Below are 23,914 nucleotides of genomic sequence, written 5' to 3'. Positions count from 1 at the left end.
TTGATTTGATGCTCCTCGTTTGTTCTATTAGAGGACTTACAGTTGATGTAGTTGTCGCATCCACGTTGCCACAGTACGCAGGCATGATTTCTGCACCCGTTAGACGTGCGCCAGGCGCAGCCGCACAAATATAGCGCAGAATGTACCACCAAAAGAGTTTCTCAAATCCGTATAATCACAGCAATCAATACCTTTTGTTCGAAACTAAGTCGTCTGTTAAAGACGTCAGAGATTAGACAGAATGCGGAGGTCTATCTGTCGAGTAATATTTCAAGTTTTGGTCACGTTGTAATCTCCATACAGTAATATTTTGAGTATATGAATTTATTTCGAGTTCTGTGTATTTCATCAGCGACTGTTATTGTACAGATGATGTACTGGTCAGCCTGCACTGTTTCCTCACACTGTCGTTAGCACTCTGCATCTCCAGATAAGAGTCGTTTCCATACCACAAGTGTCCCTTTTGACGTGTTTGCGGCTCTTTGGCGCGGAAGTAACCTCACGAGGGGAACGTCGTATTTACAACCAACACTCTCTGTTTGTAGCTCACACTACCGAAGAAACAGTTTGGTGCCGTAGGTGCGCTTGTGTTTGATGCAAATTTTTGATTTCACTTAGGAGAACACGGCCAGTATCGTGCTGTTGCACTTTACAAAGGATCTCAATGCTACGCAGGGTGCTCTAGAGAAGCGACAAAATCTGTGTCAGGAGTGGGATTCGAACCCACGCCCTCACTCGAGGACCAGAAGGCTCTAGCTGCTACTGCAGCCAAGGTTTTTCCTTGAGTCTGGCGCCTTAGACCGCTCGGCCATCCTGACACTTGATTTGATGCTCCTCGTTTGTTCTATTAGAGGACTTACAGTTGATGTAGTTGTCGCATCCACGTTGCCACAGTACGCAGGCATGATTTCTGCACCCGTTAGACGTGCGCCAGGCGCAGCCGCACAAATATAGCGCAGAATGTACCACCAAAAGAGTTTCTCAAATCCGTATAATCACAGCAATCAATACCTTTTGTTCGAAACTAAGTCGTCTGTTAAAGACGTCAGAGATTAGACAGAATGCGGAGGTCTATCTGTCGAGTAATATTTCAAGTTTTGGTCACGTTGTAATCTCCATACAGTAATATTTTGAGTATATGAATTTATTTCGAGTTCTGTGTATTTCATCAGCGACTGTTATTGTACAGATGATGTACTGGTCAGCCTGCACTGTTTCCTCACACTGTCGTTAGCACTCTGCATCTCCAGATAAGAGTCGTTTCCATACCACAAGTGTCCCTTTTGACGTGTTTGCGGCTCTTTGGCGCGGAAGTAACCTCACGAGGGGAACGTCGTATTTACAACCAACACTCTCTGTTTGTAGCTCACACTACCGAAGAAACAGTTTGGTGCCGTAGGTGCGCTTGTGTTTGATGCAAATTTTTGATTTCACTTAGGAGAACACGGCCAGTATCGTGCTGTTGCACTTTACAAAGGATCTCAATGCTACGCAGGGTGCTCTAGAGAAGCGACAAAATCTGTGTCAGGAGTGGGATTCGAACCCACGCCCTCATTCGAGGACCAGAAGGCTCTAGCTGCTACTGCAGCCAAGGTTTTTCCTTGAGTCTGGCGCCTTAGACCGCTCGGCCATCCTGACACTTGATTTGATGCTCCTCGTTTGTTCTATTAGAGGACTTACAGTTGATGTAGTTGTCGCATCCACGTTGCCACAGTACGCAGGCATGATTTCTGCACCCGTTAGACGTGCGCCAGGCGCAGCCGCACAAATATAGCGCAGAATGTACCACCAAAAGAGTTTCTCAAATCCGTATAATCACAGCAATCAATACCTTTTGTTCGAAACTAAGTCGTCTGTTAAAGACGTCAGAGATTAGACAGAATGCGGAGGTCTATCTGTCGAGTAATATTTCAAGTTTTGGTCACGTTGTAATCTCCATACAGTAATATTTTGAGTATATGAATTTATTTCGAGTTCTGTGTATTTCATCAGCGACTGTTATTGTACAGATGATGTACTGGTCAGCCTGCACTGTTTCCTCACACTGTCGTTAGCACTCTGCATCTCCAGATAAGAGTCGTTTCCATACCACAAGTGTCCCTTTTGACGTGTTTGCGGCTCTTTGGCGCGGAAGTAACCTCACGAGGGGAACGTCGTATTTACAACCAACACTCTCTGTTTGTAGCTCACACTACCGAAGAAACAGTTTGGTGCCGTAGGTGCGCTTGTGTTTGATGCAAATTTTTGATTTCACTTAGGAGAACACGGCCAGTATCGTGCTGTTGCACTTTACAAAGGATCTCAATGCTACGCAGGGTGCTCTAGAGAAGCGACAAAATCTGTGTCAGGAGTGGGATTCGAACCCACGCCCTCACTCGAGGACCAGAAGGCTCTAGCTGCTACTGCAGCCAAGGTTTTTCCTTGAGTCTGGCGCCTTAGACCGCTCGGCCATCCTGACACTTGATTTGATGCTCCTCGTTTGTTCTATTAGAGGACTTACAGTTGATGTAGTTGTCGCATCCACGTTGCCACAGTACGCAGGCATGATTTCTGCACCCGTTAGACGTGCGCCAGGCGCAGCCGCACAAATATAGCGCAGAATGTACCACCAAAAGAGTTTCTCAAATCCGTATAATCACAGCAATCAATACCTTTTGTTCGAAACTAAGTCGTCTGTTAAAGACGTCAGAGATTAGACAGAATGCGGAGGTCTATCTGTCGAGTAATATTTCAAGTTTTGGTCACGTTGTAATCTCCATACAGTAATATTTTGAGTATATGAATTTATTTCGAGTTCTGTGTATTTCATCAGCGACTGTTATTGTACAGATGATGTACTGGTCAGCCTGCACTGTTTCCTCACACTGTCGTTAGCACTCTGCATCTCCAGATAAGAGTCGTTTCCATACCACAAGTGTCCCTTTTGACGTGTTTGCGGCTCTTTGGCGCGGAAGTAACCTCACGAGGGGAACGTCGTATTTACAACCAACACTCTCTGTTTGTAGCTCACACTACCGAAGAAACAGTTTGGTGCCGTAGGTGCGCTTGTGTTTGATGCAAATTTTTGATTTCACTTAGGAGAACACGGCCAGTATCGTGCTGTTGCACTTTACAAAGGATCTCAATGCTACGCAGGGTGCTCTAGAGAAGCGACAAAATCTGTGTCAGGAGTGGGATTCGAACCCACGCCCTCACTCAAGGACCAGAAGGCTCTAGCTGCTACTGCAGCCAAGGTTTTTCCTTGAGTCTGGCGCCTTAGACCGCTCGGCCATCCTGACACTTGATTTGATGCTCCTCGTTTGTTCTATTAGAGGACTTACAGTTGATGTAGTTGTCGCATCCACGTTGCCACAGTACGCAGGCATGATTTCTGCACCCGTTAGACGTGCGCCAGGCGCAGCCGCACAAATATAGCGCAGAATGTACCACCAAAAGAGTTTCTCAAATCCGTATAATCACAGCAATCAATACCTTTTGTTCGAAACTAAGTCGTCTGTTAAAGACGTCAGAGATTAGACAGAATGCGGAGGTCTATCTGTCGAGTAATATTTCAAGTTTTGGTCACGTTGTAATCTCCATACAGTAATATTTTGAGTATATGAATTTATTTCGAGTTCTGTGTATTTCATCAGCGACTGTTATTGTACAGATGATGTACTGGTCAGCCTGCACTGTTTCCTCACACTGTCGTTAGCACTCTGCATCTCCAGATAAGAGTCGTTTCCATACCACAAGTGTCCCTTTTGACGTGTTTGCGGCTCTTTGGCGCGGAAGTAACCTCACGAGGGGAACGTCGTATTTACAACCAACACTCTCTGTTTGTAGCTCACACTACCGAAGAAACAGTTTGGTGCCGTAGGTGCGCTTGTGTTTGATGCAAATTTTTGATTTCACTTAGGAGAACACGGCCAGTATCGTGCTGTTGCACTTTACAAAGGATCTCAATGCTACGCAGGGTGCTCTAGAGAAGCGACAAAATCTGTGTCAGGAGTGGGATTCGAACCCACGCCCTCATTCGAGGACCAGAAGGCTCTAGCTGCTACTGCAGCCAAGGTTTTTCCTTGAGTCTGGCGCCTTAGACCGCTCGGCCATCCTGACACTTGATTTGATGCTCCTCGTTTGTTCTATTAGAGGACTTACAGTTGATGTAGTTGTCGCATCCACGTTGCCACAGTACGCAGGCATGATTTCTGCACCCGTTAGACGTGCGCCAGGCGCAGCCGCACAAATATAGCGCAGAATGTACCACCAAAAGAGTTTCTCAAATCCGTATAATCACAGCAATCAATACCTTTTGTTCGAAACTAAGTCGTCTGTTAAAGACGTCAGAGATTAGACAGAATGCGGAGGTCTATCTGTCGAGTAATATTTCAAGTTTTGGTCACGTTGTAATCTCCATACAGTAATATTTTGAGTATATGAATTTATTTCGAGTTCTGTGTATTTCATCAGCGACTGTTATTGTACAGATGATGTACTGGTCAGCCTGCACTGTTTCCTCACACTGTCGTTAGCACTCTGCATCTCCAGATAAGAGTCGTTTCCATACCACAAGTGTCCCTTTTGACGTGTTTGCGGCTCTTTGGCGCGGAAGTAACCTCACGAGGGGAACGTCGTATTTACAACCAACACTCTCTGTTTGTAGCTCACACTACCGAAGAAACAGTTTGGTGCCGTAGGTGCGCTTGTGTTTGATGCAAATTTTTGATTTCACTTAGGAGAACACGGCCAGTATCGTGCTGTTGCACTTTACAAAGGATCTCAATGCTACGCAGGGTGCTCTAGAGAAGCGACAAAATCTGTGTCAGGAGTGGGATTCGAACCCACGCCCTCACTCGAGGACCAGAAGGCTCTAGCTGCTACTGCAGCCAAGGTTTTTCCTTGAGTCTGGCGCCTTAGACCGCTCGGCCATCCTGACACTTGATTTGATGCTCCTCGTTTGTTCTATTAGAGGACTTACAGTTGATGTAGTTGTCGCATCCACGTTGCCACAGTACGCAGGCATGATTTCTGCACCCGTTAGACGTGCGCCAGGCGCAGCCGCACAAATATAGCGCAGAATGTACCACCAAAAGAGTTTCTCAAATCCGTATAATCACAGCAATCAATACCTTTTGTTCGAAACTAAGTCGTCTGTTAAAGACGTCAGAGATTAGACAGAATGCGGAGGTCTATCTGTCGAGTAATATTTCAAGTTTTGGTCACGTTGTAATCTCCATACAGTAATATTTTGAGTATATGAATTTATTTCGAGTTCTGTGTATTTCATCAGCGACTGTTATTGTACAGATGATGTACTGGTCAGCCTGCACTGTTTCCTCACACTGTCGTTAGCACTCTGCATCTCCAGATAAGAGTCGTTTCCATACCACAAGTGTCCCTTTTGATGTGTTTGCGGCTCTTTGGCGCGGAAGTAACCTCACGAGGGGAACGTCGTATTTACAACCAACACTCTCTGTTTGTAGCTCACACTACCGAAGAAACAGTTTGGTGCCGTAGGTGCGCTTGTGTTTGATGCAAATTTTTGATTTCACTTAGGAGAACACGGCCAGTATCGTGCTGTTGCACTTTACAAAGGATCTCAATGCTACGCAGGGTGCTCTAGAGAAGCGACAAAATCTGTGTCAGGAGTGGGATTCGAACCCACGCCCTCATTCGAGGACCAGAAGGCTCTAGCTGCTACTGCAGCCAAGGTTTTTCCTTGAGTCTGGCGCCTTAGACCGCTCGGCCATCCTGACACTTGATTTGATGCTCCTCGTTTGTTCTATTAGAGGACTTACAGTTGATGTAGTTGTCGCATCCACGTTGCCACAGTACGCAGGCATGATTTCTGCACCCGTTAGACGTGCGCCAGGCGCAGCCGCACAAATATAGCGCAGAATGTACCACCAAAAGAGTTTCTCAAATCCGTATAATCACAGCAATCAATACCTTTTGTTCGAAACTAAGTCGTCTGTTAAAGACGTCAGAGATTAGACAGAATGCGGAGGTCTATCTGTCGAGTAATATTTCAAGTTTTGGTCACGTTGTAATCTCCATACAGTAATATTTTGAGTATATGAATTTATTTCGAGTTCTGTGTATTTCATCAGCGACTGTTATTGTACAGATGATGTACTGGTCAGCCTGCACTGTTTCCTCACACTGTCGTTAGCACTCTGCATCTCCAGATAAGAGTCGTTTCCATACCACAAGTGTCCCTTTTGACGTGTTTGCGGCTCTTTGGCGCGGAAGTAACCTCACGAGGGGAACGTCGTATTTACAACCAACACTCTCTGTTTGTAGCTCACACTACCGAAGAAACAGTTTGGTGCCGTAGGTGCGCTTGTGTTTGATGCAAATTTTTGATTTCACTTAGGAGAACACGGCCAGTATCGTGCTGTTGCACTTTACAAAGGATCTCAATGCTACGCAGGGTGCTCTAGAGAAGCGACAAAATCTGTGTCAGGAGTGGGATTCGAACCCACGCCCTCACTCGAGGACCAGAAGGCTCTAGCTGCTACTGCAGCCAAGGTTTTTCCTTGAGTCTGGCGCCTTAGACCGCTCGGCCATCCTGACACTTGATTTGATGCTCCTCGTTTGTTCTATTAGAGGACTTACAGTTGATGTAGTTGTCGCATCCACGTTGCCACAGTACGCAGGCATGATTTCTGCACCCGTTAGACGTGCGCCAGGCGCAGCCGCACAAATATAGCGCAGAATGTACCACCAAAAGAGTTTCTCAAATCCGTATAATCACAGCAATCAATACCTTTTGTTCGAAACTAAGTCGTCTGTTAAAGACGTCAGAGATTAGACAGAATGCGGAGGTCTATCTGTCGAGTAATATTTCAAGTTTTGGTCACGTTGTAATCTCCATACAGTAATATTTTGAGTATATGAATTTATTTCGAGTTCTGTGTATTTCATCAGCGACTGTTATTGTACAGATGATGTACTGGTCAGCCTGCACTGTTTCCTCACACTGTCGTTAGCACTCTGCATCTCCAGATAAGAGTCGTTTCCATACCACAAGTGTCCCTTTTGACGTGTTTGCGGCTCTTTGGCGCGGAAGTAACCTCACGAGGGGAACGTCGTATTTACAACCAACACTCTCTGTTTGTAGCTCACACTACCGAAGAAACAGTTTGGTGCCGTAGGTGCGCTTGTGTTTGATGCAAATTTTTGATTTCACTTAGGAGAACACGGCCAGTATCGTGCTGTTGCACTTTACAAAGGATCTCAATGCTACGCAGGGTGCTCTAGAGAAGCGACAAAATCTGTGTCAGGAGTGGGATTCGAACCCACGCCCTCACTCGAGGACCAGAAGGCTCTAGCTGCTACTGCAGCCAAGGTTTTTCCTTGAGTCTGGCGCCTTAGACCGCTCGGCCATCCTGACACTTGATTTGATGCTCCTCGTTTGTTCTATTAGAGGACTTACAGTTGATGTAGTTGTCGCATCCACGTTGCCACAGTACGCAGGCATGATTTCTGCACCCGTTAGACGTGCGCCAGGCGCAGCCGCACAAATATAGCGCAGAATGTACCACCAAAAGAGTTTCTCAAATCCGTATAATCACAGCAATCAATACCTTTTGTTCGAAACTAAGTCGTCTGTTAAAGACGTCAGAGATTAGACAGAATGCGGAGGTCTATCTGTCGAGTAATATTTCAAGTTTTGGTCACGTTGTAATCTCCATACAGTAATATTTTGAGTATATGAATTTATTTCGAGTTCTGTGTATTTCATCAGCGACTGTTATTGTACAGATGATGTACTGGTCAGCCTGCACTGTTTCCTCACACTGTCGTTAGCACTCTGCATCTCCAGATAAGAGTCGTTTCCATACCACAAGTGTCCCTTTTGACGTGTTTGCGGCTCTTTGGCGCGGAAGTAACCTCACGAGGGGAACGTCGTATTTACAACCAACACTCTCTGTTTGTAGCTCACACTACCGAAGAAACAGTTTGGTGCCGTAGGTGCGCTTGTGTTTGATGCAAATTTTTGATTTCACTTAGGAGAACACGGCCAGTATCGTGCTGTTGCACTTTACAAAGGATCTCAATGCTACGCAGGGTGCTCTAGAGAAGCGACAAAATCTGTGTCAGGAGTGGGATTCGAACCCACGCCCTCACTCGAGGACCAGAAGGCTCTAGCTGCTACTGCAGCCAAGGTTTTTCCTTGAGTCTGGCGCCTTAGACCGCTCGGCCATCCTGACACTTGATTTGATGCTCCTCGTTTGTTCTATTAGAGGACTTACAGTTGATGTAGTTGTCGCATCCACGTTGCCACAGTACGCAGGCATGATTTCTGCACCCGTTAGACGTGCGCCAGGCGCAGCCGCACAAATATAGCGCAGAATGTACCACCAAAAGAGTTTCTCAAATCCGTATAATCACAGCAATCAATACCTTTTGTTCGAAACTAAGTCGTCTGTTAAAGACGTCAGAGATTAGACAGAATGCGGAGGTCTATCTGTCGAGTAATATTTCAAGTTTTGGTCACGTTGTAATCTCCATACAGTAATATTTTGAGTATATGAATTTATTTCGAGTTCTGTGTATTTCATCAGCGACTGTTATTGTACAGATGATGTACTGGTCAGCCTGCACTGTTTCCTCACACTGTCGTTAGCACTCTGCATCTCCAGATAAGAGTCGTTTCCATACCACAAGTGTCCCTTTTGACGTGTTTGCGGCTCTTTGGCGCGGAAGTAACCTCACGAGGGGAACGTCGTATTTACAACCAACACTCTCTGTTTGTAGCTCACACTACCGAAGAAACAGTTTGGTGCCGTAGGTGCGCTTGTGTTTGATGCAAATTTTTGATTTCACTTAGGAGAACACGGCCAGTATCGTGCTGTTGCACTTTACAAAGGATCTCAATGCTACGCAGGGTGCTCTAGAGAAGCGACAAAATCTGTGTCAGGAGTGGGATTCGAACCCACGCCCTCATTCGAGGACCAGAAGGCTCTAGCTGCTACTGCAGCCAAGGTTTTTCCTTGAGTCTGGCGCCTTAGACCGCTCGGCCATCCTGACACTTGATTTGATGCTCCTCGTTTGTTCTATTAGAGGACTTACAGTTGATGTAGTTGTCGCATCCACGTTGCCACAGTACGCAGGCATGATTTCTGCACCCGTTAGACGTGCGCCAGGCGCAGCCGCACAAATATAGCGCAGAATGTACCACCAAAAGAGTTTCTCAAATCCGTATAATCACAGCAATCAATACCTTTTGTTCGAAACTAAGTCGTCTGTTAAAGACGTCAGAGATTAGACAGAATGCGGAGGTCTATCTGTCGAGTAATATTTCAAGTTTTGGTCACGTTGTAATCTCCATACAGTAATATTTTGAGTATATGAATTTATTTCGAGTTCTGTGTATTTCATCAGCGACTGTTATTGTACAGATGATGTACTGGTCAGCCTGCACTGTTTCCTCACACTGTCGTTAGCACTCTGCATCTCCAGATAAGAGTCGTTTCCATACCACAAGTGTCCCTTTTGACGTGTTTGCGGCTCTTTGGCGCGGAAGTAACCTCACGAGGGGAACGTCGTATTTACAACCAACACTCTCTGTTTGTAGCTCACACTACCGAAGAAACAGTTTGGTGCCGTAGGTGCGCTTGTGTTTGATGCAAATTTTTGATTTCACTTAGGAGAACACGGCCAGTATCGTGCTGTTGCACTTTACAAAGGATCTCAATGCTACGCAGGGTGCTCTAGAGAAGCGACAAAATCTGTGTCAGGAGTGGGATTCGAACCCACGCCCTCACTCGAGGACCAGAAGGCTCTAGCTGCTACTGCAGCCAAGGTTTTTCCTTGAGTCTGGCGCCTTAGACCGCTCGGCCATCCTGACACTTGATTTGATGCTCCTCGTTTGTTCTATTAGAGGACTTACAGTTGATGTAGTTGTCGCATCCACGTTGCCACAGTACGCAGGCATGATTTCTGCACCCGTTAGACGTGCGCCAGGCGCAGCCGCACAAATATAGCGCAGAATGTACCACCAAAAGAGTTTCTCAAATCCGTATAATCACAGCAATCAATACCTTTTGTTCGAAACTAAGTCGTCTGTTAAAGACGTCAGAGATTAGACAGAATGCGGAGGTCTATCTGTCGAGTAATATTTCAAGTTTTGGTCACGTTGTAATCTCCATACAGTAATATTTTGAGTATATGAATTTATTTCGAGTTCTGTGTATTTCATCAGCGACTGTTATTGTACAGATGATGTACTGGTCAGCCTGCACTGTTTCCTCACACTGTCGTTAGCACTCTGCATCTCCAGATAAGAGTCGTTTCCATACCACAAGTGTCCCTTTTGACGTGTTTGCGGCTCTTTGGCGCGGAAGTAACCTCACGAGGGGAACGTCGTATTTACAACCAACACTCTCTGTTTGTAGCTCACACTACCGAAGAAACAGTTTGGTGCCGTAGGTGCGCTTGTGTTTGATGCAAATTTTTGATTTCACTTAGGAGAACACGGCCAGTATCGTGCTGTTGCACTTTACAAAGGATCTCAATGCTACGCAGGGTGCTCTAGAGAAGCGACAAAATCTGTGTCAGGAGTGGGATTCGAACCCACGCCCTCACTCGAGGACCAGAAGGCTCTAGCTGCTACTGCAGCCAAGGTTTTTCCTTGAGTCTGGCGCCTTAGACCGCTCGGCCATCCTGACACTTGATTTGATGCTCCTCGTTTGTTCTATTAGAGGACTTACAGTTGATGTAGTTGTCGCATCCACGTTGCCACAGTACGCAGGCATGATTTCTGCACCCGTTAGACGTGCGCCAGGCGCAGCCGCACAAATATAGCGCAGAATGTACCACCAAAAGAGTTTCTCAAATCCGTATAATCACAGCAATCAATACCTTTTGTTCGAAACTAAGTCGTCTGTTAAAGACGTCAGAGATTAGACAGAATGCGGAGGTCTATCTGTCGAGTAATATTTCAAGTTTTGGTCACGTTGTAATCTCCATACAGTAATATTTTGAGTATATGAATTTATTTCGAGTTCTGTGTATTTCATCAGCGACTGTTATTGTACAGATGATGTACTGGTCAGCCTGCACTGTTTCCTCACACTGTCGTTAGCACTCTGCATCTCCAGATAAGAGTCGTTTCCATACCACAAGTGTCCCTTTTGACGTGTTTGCGGCTCTTTGGCGCGGAAGTAACCTCACGAGGGGAACGTCGTATTTACAACCAACACTCTCTGTTTGTAGCTCACACTACCGAAGAAACAGTTTGGTGCCGTAGGTGCGCTTGTGTTTGATGCAAATTTTTGATTTCACTTAGGAGAACACGGCCAGTATCGTGCTGTTGCACTTTACAAAGGATCTCAATGCTACGCAGGGTGCTCTAGAGAAGCGACAAAATCTGTGTCAGGAGTGGGATTCGAACCCACGCCCTCACTCGAGGACCAGAAGGCTCTAGCTGCTACTGCAGCCAAGGTTTTTCCTTGAGTCTGGCGCCTTAGACCGCTCGGCCATCCTGACACTTGATTTGATGCTCCTCGTTTGTTCTATTAGAGGACTTACAGTTGATGTAGTTGTCGCATCCACGTTGCCACAGTACGCAGGCATGATTTCTGCACCCGTTAGACGTGCGCCAGGCGCAGCCGCACAAATATAGCGCAGAATGTACCACCAAAAGAGTTTCTCAAATCCGTATAATCACAGCAATCAATACCTTTTGTTCGAAACTAAGTCGTCTGTTAAAGACGTCAGAGATTAGACAGAATGCGGAGGTCTATCTGTCGAGTAATATTTCAAGTTTTGGTCACGTTGTAATCTCCATACAGTAATATTTTGAGTATATGAATTTATTTCGAGTTCTGTGTATTTCATCAGCGACTGTTATTGTACAGATGATGTACTGGTCAGCCTGCACTGTTTCCTCACACTGTCGTTAGCACTCTGCATCTCCAGATAAGAGTCGTTTCCATACCACAAGTGTCCCTTTTGACGTGTTTGCGGCTCTTTGGCGCGGAAGTAACCTCACGAGGGGAACGTCGTATTTACAACCAACACTCTCTGTTTGTAGCTCACACTACCGAAGAAACAGTTTGGTGCCGTAGGTGCGCTTGTGTTTGATGCAAATTTTTGATTTCACTTAGGAGAACACGGCCAGTATCGTGCTGTTGCACTTTACAAAGGATCTCAATGCTACGCAGGGTGCTCTAGAGAAGCGACAAAATCTGTGTCAGGAGTGGGATTCGAACCCACGCCCTCACTCGAGGACCAGAAGGCTCTAGCTGCTACTGCAGCCAAGGTTTTTCCTTGAGTCTGGCGCCTTAGACCGCTCGGCCATCCTGACACTTGATTTGATGCTCCTCGTTTGTTCTATTAGAGGACTTACAGTTGATGTAGTTGTCGCATCCACGTTGCCACAGTACGCAGGCATGATTTCTGCACCCGTTAGACGTGCGCCAGGCGCAGCCGCACAAATATAGCGCAGAATGTACCACCAAAAGAGTTTCTCAAATCCGTATAATCACAGCAATCAATACCTTTTGTTCGAAACTAAGTCGTCTGTTAAAGACGTCAGAGATTAGACAGAATGCGGAGGTCTATCTGTCGAGTAATATTTCAAGTTTTGGTCACGTTGTAATCTCCATACAGTAATATTTTGAGTATATGAATTTATTTCGAGTTCTGTGTATTTCATCAGCGACTGTTATTGTACAGATGATGTACTGGTCAGCCTGCACTGTTTCCTCACACTGTCGTTAGCACTCTGCATCTCCAGATAAGAGTCGTTTCCATACCACAAGTGTCCCTTTTGACGTGTTTGCGGCTCTTTGGCGGTTGGTACTGCTTTGAGTGTTTTCGACTGTAATGTCTTCATTTAAAATCTCCTTCGGCATCCATCCTTTTATGCTTCGTGTTCTTCCTTGTTTCGACTTGGCCGACTTAGCTCGACTGACGCGAAAGCTGACGCTTTCATTTCGCCTTTTATGTACTTGGTTTGTGTATTAAATGACTGTGAGAATCTGTCTTCGTATATATTTTTTACTCTTTTTCTATGGTTCAGCTGTTTGTGCCGCAGTACCTGTTCCTTCTGACATTCATATATGTCCAAAGTACTGTCCATCGTTTTTATTAGCAATAAGAGCCATATAATATCGTAAGGATCTAACACCCCAGTTTGTTAGAATTTCACGACATCCGTCAGAAAGCAACCCTATATCGCTAATTTTCGATGTCAATCCCTCCCCCATCTCCAGTTGTACAAATTACCGCACCAGGTGAATCCGTGATGAAATTTGTCGACTAGACCACACTGAAGACATTTATCAGTAGCATGCAACGAAATTGGACATAATTTTTTAATAATAGCTACTGTATTGTTCTCCACCGTACGCCACGTTGTTTGTTTTCTTGTGCTTACATTCTCCCAAATAATCTTTCAGTTACAAGATGGGAATTTTGATTCAGCATTGTTGGATTTATCCGTTTAATGGCATTTCTACAATAAATCACTGGTTGTTAAGAGCGTTTTTCTCAACCTGGCTTCGCTTACATAACTTGCTAAGATGTAAGGTTCACGTTAGTTATATACTTTATTTGTGTCAGTCGCGTGGTGAATATGTTCAAAGAAAACTACATGGAAAAGTCATGCGGTTATGTTTTCTGGGTGGTTGTGTATGAGTCTGGGGGTTTATTTTAGGAAAAGTGCAGCAGCCTTTCACTGGATGTCAGTTAGGGTCAGGCCGCCGTCCGTCCTTTGATTTTGTTAGAGTTTACAACCCAGCTAAATTAAGTTCCATTTCCACACAAATCTATTGGCTAGTTGCATCATCTTTCTCGCCTGTAAATGCCTCTGAGCACTATGGGACTCAACATCTGGGGTCATCAGTCCCCAAAAACTCAGAACTACTTAAAGGTAACTAACCTAAGGACGTCACACACATCCTTGCCTGAGGCAGGATTCGAACCTGTGACCGTAGCGGTCACGCGGTGCCAGACTGAAGCGCCTAGAACCGCTCGTCCATTGCGGCCGGCTTTTTCGCCTTTAATTTTCATTTTAGAATACTCGTTTCTGGTAGCATGCTTTGTAAAAGATGCATATGTTAACACATCTGATTTTTCATATTACGTTCACGGCTCACCGGATGATTTCTACTAGGAGTCGCTGTGTACTGTTCGTTACTTCCTTCCAATTTTGTTGCCGCGATTTTAAATGGGCATTTTTGGGGATGATGAGAAGGGTTTTAAATTGTCCACTTTCTGGGCCTATGGTATTGTTCGATATTGGAACCTTCGCATGTTAATTTACTGTTTATCCTTCACTGATTGCTTGAAATTTTGGGTTAAGGTTGCATGGGACCATCAGTCATCGGTCCCTACGCGTACACACTAATTAATGTAACTTAAACTAACTTACGCTAAGGACAACAGACATACCCATGCCTTAAGTACGACTCGAACGTCCGACGGAGGAAGCTGCGCGAACCGTGACAAGGCGCCAAAGACCGCGCGACCACACCGCACGAAACATGTTAGTGTACCTGTTGATCTCCATTTGGACCTTTGTGTTTCATCGTCACTCGTAGGACTCCGGTGACATCATCATTTTATGATCTCCTAGTGCAAAAGCTGCACCTGATACAGATACACCTGGTAATTTACACTCTACTTTTTAGAGTAGCCAACACGCAAAGATCAACATCGGAAGAGTGCTGCTGTATGCTAACCACTCTCCTGAGGTTCATTGCTTCCGTCATTTGCCCGTTGATAAAGTATCTTGGAGTAATACATGTGATGATGTTTCGGATCACTTTAACTGCTCTGTAATCCAGAACAATCCGTTTCTTGTACTAATGACTGACTAGATCGAAGGTCTTAGGAAAGTCGACGAACATGTGATTTTGATTGTTGCAGCAATGGTTTTTATGCCCCTGACTTATGTGTTTGTGGTCATGATGCTTCTAAATGTGATACGTGACAGCAATTTTTGGAAATTTGTGCTAAGGTCTTATGGGACCAAACTACTTACGAGGGAACCTCCCCATCGCACCCCCCTCAGATTTAGTTATAAGTTGGCACAGTGGATAGGCCTTCAAAAACTGAACACAGATCAATCGAGAAAAAAGGAAGAAGTTGTATGAAACTATGAAAAAAAAAAAGAAAAATATACAAACTGAGTAGTCCATGCATAACACAGGCAAGATCAAAGACAGTGTACGCGCTAGAACCCCATGGTCCCGTAGTTAGCGTGACCAACTGCGGAGCGAGAGGTCCTTGGTTCAAGTCTTCCCTTCAGTGAAAAGTTTAATTTTTTATTTTCAGACAATTATTATCTGTCCGTCCGTCCGTCCGATGCGAGGTAACTGCGCCTTAGTATAGGGATGCCCCACCTAAACAAACATATGTTTTGACAGAGCACAAAGAGAACTGTGCGACTGTGAAACTGTTGCATTCATTTGTTGCAGTTTATGTGACAAACTCTTATGTTTTCATCACTTTGGGAGTGATTATCACATCCACAAGCAAACCTAAATCGGGCAAGGTAGAAGAATCTTTTTACCCATTCGCCAAGTGTACAAGTTAGATGGGTCTACAACATATTCCTGTCATGTGACGCACATGCCGTCACCAGTGTCGTATAGAATATATCAGACTTGTTTTCCTGTGGAGGAATCGGTTGATCTATGAACTTGCGATCAAATGTTTTCGGTTCCCATTGGAGAGGCACGTCCTTTCGTCTAATAATCGCACGGTTTTGCGGTGCGGTCGCAAAACACAGACACTAAACTTATTACAGTGAGCGAACGGAGACAGATCAAAAATAAAGAAAGCAAACTTCTCACTCTATGGAAGACTTGAACGAAGGACCTGTCACTCCGCAGTTCCTCACGCTAACCACAGGACCACGGCGCTCGTGAGCTCACATTCTCCTAGATGTTGCTTATCTTGCACATAGACTACTCAGTTTGTATATTTTGCTTATTCTTTTCATAGTTCCACACAACTTCTTCCTGTTTTCTTGATTGATCTGTGTTCAGTTTTTGAAGGCCTATCAACTGTGCCAACTTATAACTATATCTGAGGGGGAGGTTCCCTTGTTAGGTCATCGGTCCCTAAGCCTACACACTACTTAAACTAACTTGCGATATTGGTAACACACACACCCATGCCCGAGGGAGGACTCGAACCTCTGACGGGGGGAGCCGCACGGACCGTGACCACAGGAGCCTAAGACCGCACTGCTACCTCGCGCGGCGGTGATTTTTGATTACCTTACAATCCATCAGCGTCATTCCAGTTTTTATTGCCCTAGTTATGATGTTGTAATCAAAATTTAACAGTGTTATATGCCGGAAACTGTAGTTAATGTGCTGGCCTCGCGTTTTTGGTACTTGGACTACTTTACCTTATTTCAGTTTTTCTGATAGTCTGTGTCTCTCAAGATTTAATTTAGTAGTTTCGTAAGGATGGGCACAATGATATAAAAGAATTTGAAAAAGAATGCTGTAGGAAGACCGTCCGGCTGAAGGGATATTTTTCTCTGCCTCGTGATGACTGGGTGTTGTGTGATGTCCTTAGTTATGTATAAGTAGTTCTAAGTTCTAGGGTACTGATGACCATAGATGTTAAGTCCCATAGTGCTCAGTGCCATTTTTTTGAAGGGATATTTTTGCTGAGCTTCAGCGATTAATCATAAAATTTCTTCACTTGCGGAGTCCGGCAAGATTTCATCGTTTTCTTCTGCAGTGTCGTCTGCAATTGGCACCTGAATTATTTCAGACGCCAGACTTTTGTCAGTTGGGTGCGCGGAGTTCATGTTGTCATAGTAACAATGAAATTCTTGCACGACGTCTTTTTGTGCAACGAATTGGTCACCTTTCGTCGCAGCCAATTTTCTAATGAAAGTACGTGCATGGCTGGACGAGCTTTGATTAGGTGGAACTACGATCTGTTTCTGCTCCATTAAAAGATTTAACTTTCGATTTACGTTTTAGGCGTCTAGTGGTCTGGCTTAATTTTAATCAGTTTTTCCTTTATCATCTTTATTTGTACTTTCATACATTTCTATCACTGAATTTCTCATATAATTTTCTGAAGTCGGCGTAACAAAATTCTGTGGTCACTTTTTTGACCATTTGCTTTCTGGCTATAGTGTGTGATTAAATAATCTCAATTTTTTTAGCGTCGGTGGTAAAGCACTCTATTTTAGTCCTGTGTATGATTATAGAGGGCAAACAAACGGTGCAAGCTGTTCTAACGACTTCATCAAAGTCTGTGTCTTGGAAGTGTATAATATTTAGCATGCACTATCCCTCTGAGCCGTTTTGTTGGCTGCTTAACTAGATTTACTGTCACGCCGTAGGCACAGTGGTAGATGACACGTTCGCTTATGTGAGACGCTGCAAAAAATCTGTCGAGGCAGGTACTTGATATGGAGGGCAAAAAATGTAAATTTCATATCAGTAAGGTGAAACAATTTCCACTTGTTCTTGAGTCTAATTTTTAACAAGGTCATATAGTTTTTTACAGTAACTGAACTATGGCCTCTGATCTTTCTGGCGAACAGCACAATTAAAATCTCATCCTATCACGACGTTGGATGACGTCTTTTTTAAAGATGCCTACACATTTACAACGGATTCTAGTTTTTCTTCTTCTGCTATGGGAAGTCCTTCATGAACCAAAATGGCCTTTGTTGTGTTGGCTGAAGAGCCAACACCGGGTTACTATTCGAGGCCGAAATGCGCGCGTTTAGCTCACGCAGGATGGCATGAGGAGGGAGGACTACACTGACGTGAGGTCTGGAATATGACAGGGAATTAGAGTTCAGAAAGCGGACGTAATTACTTTGATACTTAACTTTAATCCATTAATGATGAACGTCGCTCTTGAAGGTACATGATTCACAATATCAATATCAATAGCAACTGAATATGGCGCCTTGCTACGTCGTAGCAAATGACGTAGCTGAAGGCTATACTAAAATGTCGTCTCTGCAAATGAGAGCGCATGTAGGCAGTAAACCGTCGCTAGCAAAGTCGGCTGTACAACTGGGGCGAGTGCTAGGGAGTCTCTCTAGACTTGCCTTGTGGCGGCGCTCGGTCTGCAATCACTGATAGTGGCGACACGCGGGTCCGTCGTATACTAACGGACCGCGGCCGATTTAAAGGCTACCACCTAGCATGTGTGGTGTCTGGCGGTGACACCACAACCTTGCCTGCATTTAGTTCGTGGGATACGTTTACTATCGATTGGAAACCGGGTAAGAGAAGGTTGGAAGTTATGACTTCCAGTAGTAATAGGTACGTCAGCCTCAAACCCGTCCTCCTTTGCCGTAGTCTTACTGGTCTGAAGTTAGGTTTCAGCTTGCTAATTTACGATCAGCAGTTTATATTCTTGATTCACGTACTTACAATGCTTATTTTAAGCATAACGAGCCTTCACTCACTCAACACTAGTCCATTTTTGTTTCAACTTCAGAGTGAATTTCTTGGTTTTCGTTATCTTTTGTCGATTCTTTACTTTGTTTCTTATTACGTTTTACATTTGGTTGTATCTTCATTTCGTTCTCCCATGGTTGGTCACTTTCTCTGTAGAGTTCTTTGACTCACTTTCCTTTCGGCTTCCCTTTCGCAGCGTCTTGTTTGCCCGCCTTATCGTGTTTCTACACTCCTGGAAATTGAAATAAGAACATCGTGAATTCATTGTCCCAGGAAGAGGAAACTTTATTGACACATTCCTGGGGTCAGATACATCACATGATCACACTGACAGAACCACAGGCACATAGACACAGGCAACAGAGCATGCACAATGTCGGCACTAGTACAGTGTATATCCACCTTTCGCAGCAATGCAGGCTGCTATTCTCCCATGGAGACGATCGTAGAGATGCTGGATGTAGTCCTGTGGAACGGCTTGCCATGCCATTTCCACCTGGCGCCTCAGTTGGACCAGCGTTCGTGCTGGACGTGCAGACCGCGTGAGACGACGCTTCATCCAGTCCCAAACATGCTCAATGGGGGACAGATCCGGAGATCTTGCTGGCCAGGGTAGTTGACTTACACCTTCTAGAGCACGTTGGGTGGCACGGGATACATGCGGACGTGCATTGTCCTGTTGGAACAGCAAGTTCCCTTGCCGGTCTAGGAATGGTAGAACGATGGGTTCGATGACGGTTTGGATGTACCGTGCACTATTCAGTGTCCCCTCGACGATCACCAGTGGTGTACGGCCAGTGTAGGAGATCGCTCCCCACACCATGATGCCGGGTGTTGGCCCTGTGTGCCTCGGTCGTATGCAGTCCTGATTGTGGCGCTCACCTGCACGGCGCCAAACACGCATACGACCATCATTGGCACCAAGGCAGAAGCGACTCTCATCGCTGAAGACGACACGTCTCCATTCGTCCCTCCATTCACGCCTGTCGCGACACCACTGGAGGCGGGCTGCACGATGTTGGGGCGTGAGCGGAAGACGGCCTAACGGTGTGCGGGACCGTAGCCCAGCTTCATGGAGACGGTTGCGAATGGTCCTCGCCGATACCCCAGGTGCAACAGTGTCCCTAATTTGCTGGGAAGTGGCGGTGCGGTCCCCTACGGCACTGCGTAGGATTCTACGGTCTTGGCGTGCATCCGTGCGTCGCTGCGGTCCGGTCCCAGGTCGACGGGCACGTGCACCTTCCGCTGACCACTGGCGACAACATCGATGTACTGTGGAGACCTCACGCCCCACGTGTTGAGCAATTCGGCGGTACGTCCACCCGGCCTCCCGCATGCCCACTATACGCCCTCGCTCAAAGTCCGTCAACTGCACATACGGTTCACGTCCACGCTGTCGCGGCATGCTACCAGTGTCAAAGACTGCGATGGAGTTCCGTATGCCACGGCAAACTGGCTGACACTGACGGCAGCGGTGCACAAATGCTGCGCAGCTAGCGCCATTCGACGGCCAACACCGCGGTTCCTGGTGTGTCCGCTGTGCCGTGCGTGTGATCATTGCTTGTACAGCCCTCTCGCAGTGTCCGGAGCAAGTATGGTGGGTCTGACACACCGGTGTCAATGTGTTCTTTTTTCCATTTCCAGGAGTGTATTTCTGTGAGTTCCTGCGTTTACTCTCGCATTTGTTGCTTGTACACTCTCGATTTCAGGTCGTTTATTGCCGCTTTCCTCCATTCTTTTCGGGCAGCAGGTGCCGGCCAAGGGGTGTTATACTGTTCATATTTCCCTTGTTATAGGCTTACACTTTTAATAATTAAAAAAAGAATTCTTCTATAATTTTACTCTTAAACTTTCAGAGTAAGAACTTATGACAATTGGCTGGTTGTGAATAGCTTCAGCTTTGCTGAGTTTGTCTTCTGTCTCGTATTGCCATGACACAGATTACTGACGCTCTCTCACTTCCCTGTTGTGTATGTTTACTACTGGCGTTGCGTGTTGTTCAGTTTGATGTGGTACCTGGCACTGAGGGTTTGATTGCAGTGCACACGGTAAATGGGACACTACATTCTGCTGTTCGGGCTGTTAACTTTGGCCTTATGTCGTGTGATTCCAGGCGGTATAACTGGCCAAAGGTATAAACAGTGCTACTTCCATCACAGTTCTTGCGTCTCTTGTTTCTTGCTACAGGTAAGAAACATTTAAAGGGTTTGCGATCCGCCTCCGTTTTACAAGGCAATTGGGGAATTTCTGTCTACCCTCCTTGGTTTTGGTAACTGCGGGACCTGGTAGCGTGCTGGCTACTGTTTGATTCTCAGTGACCATGTCCGGAACAGTTAACGTTGCTGGAGGGCAGTTTTGTGTACTGTTACCCGTTTTCGACAGTCTTTGTAATATTAGTAATTTTCGCCTCACAAACATTAATATACGCTCAATAGTAAACGCCTGATGGCCTAAGGTTATCGAACAATTGTAAAGTAAAAGAAATGAACCATCGCATAGCAGCGACAGAATCTATTATTCTTTATCTTTGCCGTTCTTGCGCGGTGCCAGTAAATCTCTATGTACATGTATCGATTAATGGTGTAAAAAAGAATTCTGTTTTTTCAAGACAAACGAGGTTTTTGGTGCCTCACCTTTTACTGTATGTATTTCATGAGAGGCGGACGCGGACTTGCTGCGTTCCGCAACTGTATTTTATATTCTATGTGAAAGTATTGAGTGAATATGCTAATTGTTATTTTTTCCAATCAGAAAACATGTAGTTCCTTGTAACTGATATCGAACAGACAGCGCCAAGAGGACATTTTGACTGTTATGTATAAAGTATCTAACTACAATGGTCATCTATTGTAATTTAATATGAAAAGGTACGTAGCATTAAAAAACGTGTGTTAAAGATAAGTGTGCTTATTTTCGTAAATTAACCTTGATAATTCCATCTCCTTATTTAGTTGAATGTTAATTATTTTGTGTTACTTCATCATCAGAAATTACGATCACGCTGATGGGCCGAACGCAGCATGAGGCAGAAGGAACAATATCGTTTTCCTATTATTTCTGAACCAACTTTTTTGTGTAGTGTTGCGATTCTTTTAAAGTCTATAAATCTTCTGGTCCCTTAGTGTTGAACCGGGTATGACTACATCGCGACTATAAAAATGCACAGAAATGATAATGTTTCTTCCGAGCGATCTCAAATATATATATATATATATATATATATATATATATATATATATATATATCAATATGCTGCTCTTATTCAGGTATTTAATGGTCAACGTATGCTATTATAATAGTGTAATCAATCCCTGATTCTGTTGCCAAGTGGCCCACCAAAGTATTCACATTTTCGACATTTTTCAAAAAAAATAAATAAAATATCAATTCTTTTCCTTTTCGTCCCCCAAGAGCAACGCTACACTTGGCGCCCGAACAGGGACTCGATCAAAAAATCATTTCATGCATGTGTTTAAAAATTTGTCAGTGCTTGTTCTAATAATTGTTTCATTTTTTCATGTGGATGCAATTCAACCGAGAAAGAGAAGTGGGAAAACCTTTTAATTAATTCAGAAGAACGATTGATGAACTTACAAAAAAAAAAAAAAAAAAAAAACGCGAGTATTCATCCGTATCATCATCAAGACAGCCATAGTAAGTCAAATTTTTATACGCAGTAGCCAAGCTTTCGTAGTGACGTAGCATCTTTCGAGTTGATCAGAACGTAAACCTGTCTTTCCTTGCCTTGAAACAGCTTTATTTCAATTTGTCCATAGTCCATTCTTATGTAGTTAAATTCAGTGAACGTGTATCATTGTTGTCAGTGCATAAAAAAATTACGATATGGCGGATAACTACGCTCAAAAACTGGTAAAACGTGTGATATTTCATTTGTTTGTAATTAGTAGGAACCATCTTGTCTTCTTGGCGTAAATGAACGTCAGTTGTTACCCAGAGTTAAAATTTCATCTTAGGTCCCAGTAAGCCATAGCACTACGTCACAGACAAACGACTGTCGGCAGTGACAAACAATATCTGTAGCATTTTGACGTTTAACAAATAATTCATGAACATGGCTGACGGTAAACAGCGGACACAAACAAAACCAGACGACAGCGGTGATGCGAATGGACCTCACTATCCATTACGATCACGCGCGATAGGTACACGAGCGGAGGCAGAAACAGCCTCGACCGAAGTTTTAGAAGCTGGTCCTAGTATGCAAACTATGACTTGGCTGCAATGATCGAAGCAATAATGGAACGCAAGTTCGAAAGTCAAAGACAGAGAGAGGCGCAAAGACAGGAACGAGAAAAGCAGGAAAAATTAGATGAAAAGCCCCGCGAAGAAAAAGAGAAGGCCGAAAGACGGCATAATAAAAATCAGGTCCTTACAAATCTGTGCAACTCAGTAAAAGCAGACATAAATTCAGTAAAAACAGAAATAAATTCGGTAAAAACAGACATAAATTCGGTAAAAAACAGACATAAATTCAGTAAAATCAGATCTGCAAATGGAGATAAATGACCTAAATACACGGTTAAATTCGGTAAAGGCCGAACTAAAGGCAGACATAACAGCTGATTTAAATACCCTGTTGGGTAATGTCCAAAGCCAAATCAGTAGTCAGATCACGACCATGAGGCTAGAAATTGACACACAAGTAGAGTAAAAAATAGAGGATATTTCAAAACGGTTAGATGAAAAAATCGAAGCAGCCAAGGGAGAATAAATTCAAAAGTGATGGAATATCAAAAACAAGCTGCGACCTTAAAAGAAGATTATACTGCAATCTCTGATGAGGTCAAAGGAGTTAAAACCGCAGTTCACACGATCGAGAATGTTGTTGATGATCTTTCCAAACAGATCGAGACTCTTAATGTAGAGGATCAAATAATGAATACTGTTAAGGCACATGCTGAAGCATTGTCTGACCACTACCAAGAGTGGATAAAAAAACAAAGACGGATTCATAGAAAACAAGGTCAATAACGAACTCAGGGAAACTGTCAAAAACGTGACCTTTGGAATATTGGCGGCCCCTGGAAAAACAGGAGACACGGTGATGTCAGAATTAGGCCAGATAAGACGAACGTTAGCTCAAGATTTACCTGAATGGCGTCAACAGATAGTTGATGAAGTTCGTACACTAAAATGTCAAGTTGAAAATTCCCCACCTCCCGTGTCAGGAGACTGGAATAATTCACCACGAAGTAATGAACAACAGCAGTTACATTACCGTTCACCATTTGATAACGCTCAAACTCATAGTTCTATAGAAGCACAAGTTAACTAGAGTACCAGCCCACCCACTTTCGTCAGTTTGATGCAGGAGGAAAGCGTGATCAAACATCGTATTTTTCCGACCTTTCACCCACAGAAAAGAGAAATTCATCCTATAGTGTTCCTCCGAAATTTTTCAGGAATTTTCCCGAATAGCTGGAGTGACCGCCAGCGAATTCAATTCGTTAGTGGATTTATCGTAGGCGATGCTGCCTTATGGGGAACCGAAATGGTCGACT

At 44.5% G+C, this 23,914-nt stretch overlaps 15 non-coding genes across 15 annotated transcripts; all 15 read right to left on the bottom strand.

The window, feature by feature from the left end:
* Positions 1-702: 702 nt before the first annotated feature.
* On the bottom strand, positions 703-818 carry Trnal-caa (transfer RNA leucine (anticodon CAA)). Its single transcript has 2 exons — positions 781-818; positions 703-748 (listed from the first exon to the last, which is right to left on the bottom strand). It is a non-coding gene; the product is annotated as a tRNA-Leu (tRNA).
* A 704-nt stretch (positions 819-1,522) lies between these two features.
* Trnal-caa (transfer RNA leucine (anticodon CAA)) lies at positions 1,523-1,638 on the bottom strand. The gene is made up of 2 exons: positions 1,601-1,638; positions 1,523-1,568 (listed from the first exon to the last, which is right to left on the bottom strand). It is a non-coding gene; the product is annotated as a tRNA-Leu (tRNA).
* A 704-nt stretch (positions 1,639-2,342) lies between these two features.
* Trnal-caa (transfer RNA leucine (anticodon CAA)) lies at positions 2,343-2,458 on the bottom strand. Its single transcript has 2 exons — positions 2,421-2,458; positions 2,343-2,388 (listed from the first exon to the last, which is right to left on the bottom strand). It is a non-coding gene; the product is annotated as a tRNA-Leu (tRNA).
* Positions 2,459-3,162: 704 nt separating this feature from the next.
* On the bottom strand, positions 3,163-3,278 carry Trnal-caa (transfer RNA leucine (anticodon CAA)). The gene is made up of 2 exons: positions 3,241-3,278; positions 3,163-3,208 (listed from the first exon to the last, which is right to left on the bottom strand). It is a non-coding gene; the product is annotated as a tRNA-Leu (tRNA).
* Positions 3,279-3,982: 704 nt separating this feature from the next.
* On the bottom strand, positions 3,983-4,098 carry Trnal-caa (transfer RNA leucine (anticodon CAA)). Its single transcript has 2 exons — positions 4,061-4,098; positions 3,983-4,028 (listed from the first exon to the last, which is right to left on the bottom strand). It is a non-coding gene; the product is annotated as a tRNA-Leu (tRNA).
* Positions 4,099-4,802: 704 nt separating this feature from the next.
* On the bottom strand, positions 4,803-4,918 carry Trnal-caa (transfer RNA leucine (anticodon CAA)). The gene is made up of 2 exons: positions 4,881-4,918; positions 4,803-4,848 (listed from the first exon to the last, which is right to left on the bottom strand). It is a non-coding gene; the product is annotated as a tRNA-Leu (tRNA).
* Positions 4,919-5,622: 704 nt separating this feature from the next.
* On the bottom strand, positions 5,623-5,738 carry Trnal-caa (transfer RNA leucine (anticodon CAA)). Its single transcript has 2 exons — positions 5,701-5,738; positions 5,623-5,668 (listed from the first exon to the last, which is right to left on the bottom strand). It is a non-coding gene; the product is annotated as a tRNA-Leu (tRNA).
* Positions 5,739-6,442: 704 nt separating this feature from the next.
* On the bottom strand, positions 6,443-6,558 carry Trnal-caa (transfer RNA leucine (anticodon CAA)). The gene is made up of 2 exons: positions 6,521-6,558; positions 6,443-6,488 (listed from the first exon to the last, which is right to left on the bottom strand). It is a non-coding gene; the product is annotated as a tRNA-Leu (tRNA).
* A 704-nt stretch (positions 6,559-7,262) lies between these two features.
* On the bottom strand, positions 7,263-7,378 carry Trnal-caa (transfer RNA leucine (anticodon CAA)). The gene is made up of 2 exons: positions 7,341-7,378; positions 7,263-7,308 (listed from the first exon to the last, which is right to left on the bottom strand). It is a non-coding gene; the product is annotated as a tRNA-Leu (tRNA).
* A 704-nt stretch (positions 7,379-8,082) lies between these two features.
* On the bottom strand, positions 8,083-8,198 carry Trnal-caa (transfer RNA leucine (anticodon CAA)). Its single transcript has 2 exons — positions 8,161-8,198; positions 8,083-8,128 (listed from the first exon to the last, which is right to left on the bottom strand). It is a non-coding gene; the product is annotated as a tRNA-Leu (tRNA).
* Positions 8,199-8,902: 704 nt separating this feature from the next.
* Trnal-caa (transfer RNA leucine (anticodon CAA)) lies at positions 8,903-9,018 on the bottom strand. Its single transcript has 2 exons — positions 8,981-9,018; positions 8,903-8,948 (listed from the first exon to the last, which is right to left on the bottom strand). It is a non-coding gene; the product is annotated as a tRNA-Leu (tRNA).
* Positions 9,019-9,722: 704 nt separating this feature from the next.
* Trnal-caa (transfer RNA leucine (anticodon CAA)) lies at positions 9,723-9,838 on the bottom strand. The gene is made up of 2 exons: positions 9,801-9,838; positions 9,723-9,768 (listed from the first exon to the last, which is right to left on the bottom strand). It is a non-coding gene; the product is annotated as a tRNA-Leu (tRNA).
* Positions 9,839-10,542: 704 nt separating this feature from the next.
* On the bottom strand, positions 10,543-10,658 carry Trnal-caa (transfer RNA leucine (anticodon CAA)). The gene is made up of 2 exons: positions 10,621-10,658; positions 10,543-10,588 (listed from the first exon to the last, which is right to left on the bottom strand). It is a non-coding gene; the product is annotated as a tRNA-Leu (tRNA).
* Positions 10,659-11,362: 704 nt separating this feature from the next.
* Positions 11,363-11,478, bottom strand: Trnal-caa (transfer RNA leucine (anticodon CAA)). Its single transcript has 2 exons — positions 11,441-11,478; positions 11,363-11,408 (listed from the first exon to the last, which is right to left on the bottom strand). It is a non-coding gene; the product is annotated as a tRNA-Leu (tRNA).
* A 704-nt stretch (positions 11,479-12,182) lies between these two features.
* On the bottom strand, positions 12,183-12,298 carry Trnal-caa (transfer RNA leucine (anticodon CAA)). Its single transcript has 2 exons — positions 12,261-12,298; positions 12,183-12,228 (listed from the first exon to the last, which is right to left on the bottom strand). It is a non-coding gene; the product is annotated as a tRNA-Leu (tRNA).
* Between the last annotated feature and the right edge of the window lie 11,616 nt (positions 12,299-23,914).

This window comes from Schistocerca cancellata, chromosome 2 (genome assembly GCF_023864275.1).
Source record: "Schistocerca cancellata isolate TAMUIC-IGC-003103 chromosome 2, iqSchCanc2.1, whole genome shotgun sequence".
NCBI classification, from domain to species: Eukaryota; Metazoa; Arthropoda; class Insecta; order Orthoptera; family Acrididae; genus Schistocerca; species Schistocerca cancellata.
Note: the sequence above shows the minus strand (reverse complement) of the source record. Positions and strands in the feature narration are given on the sequence as shown.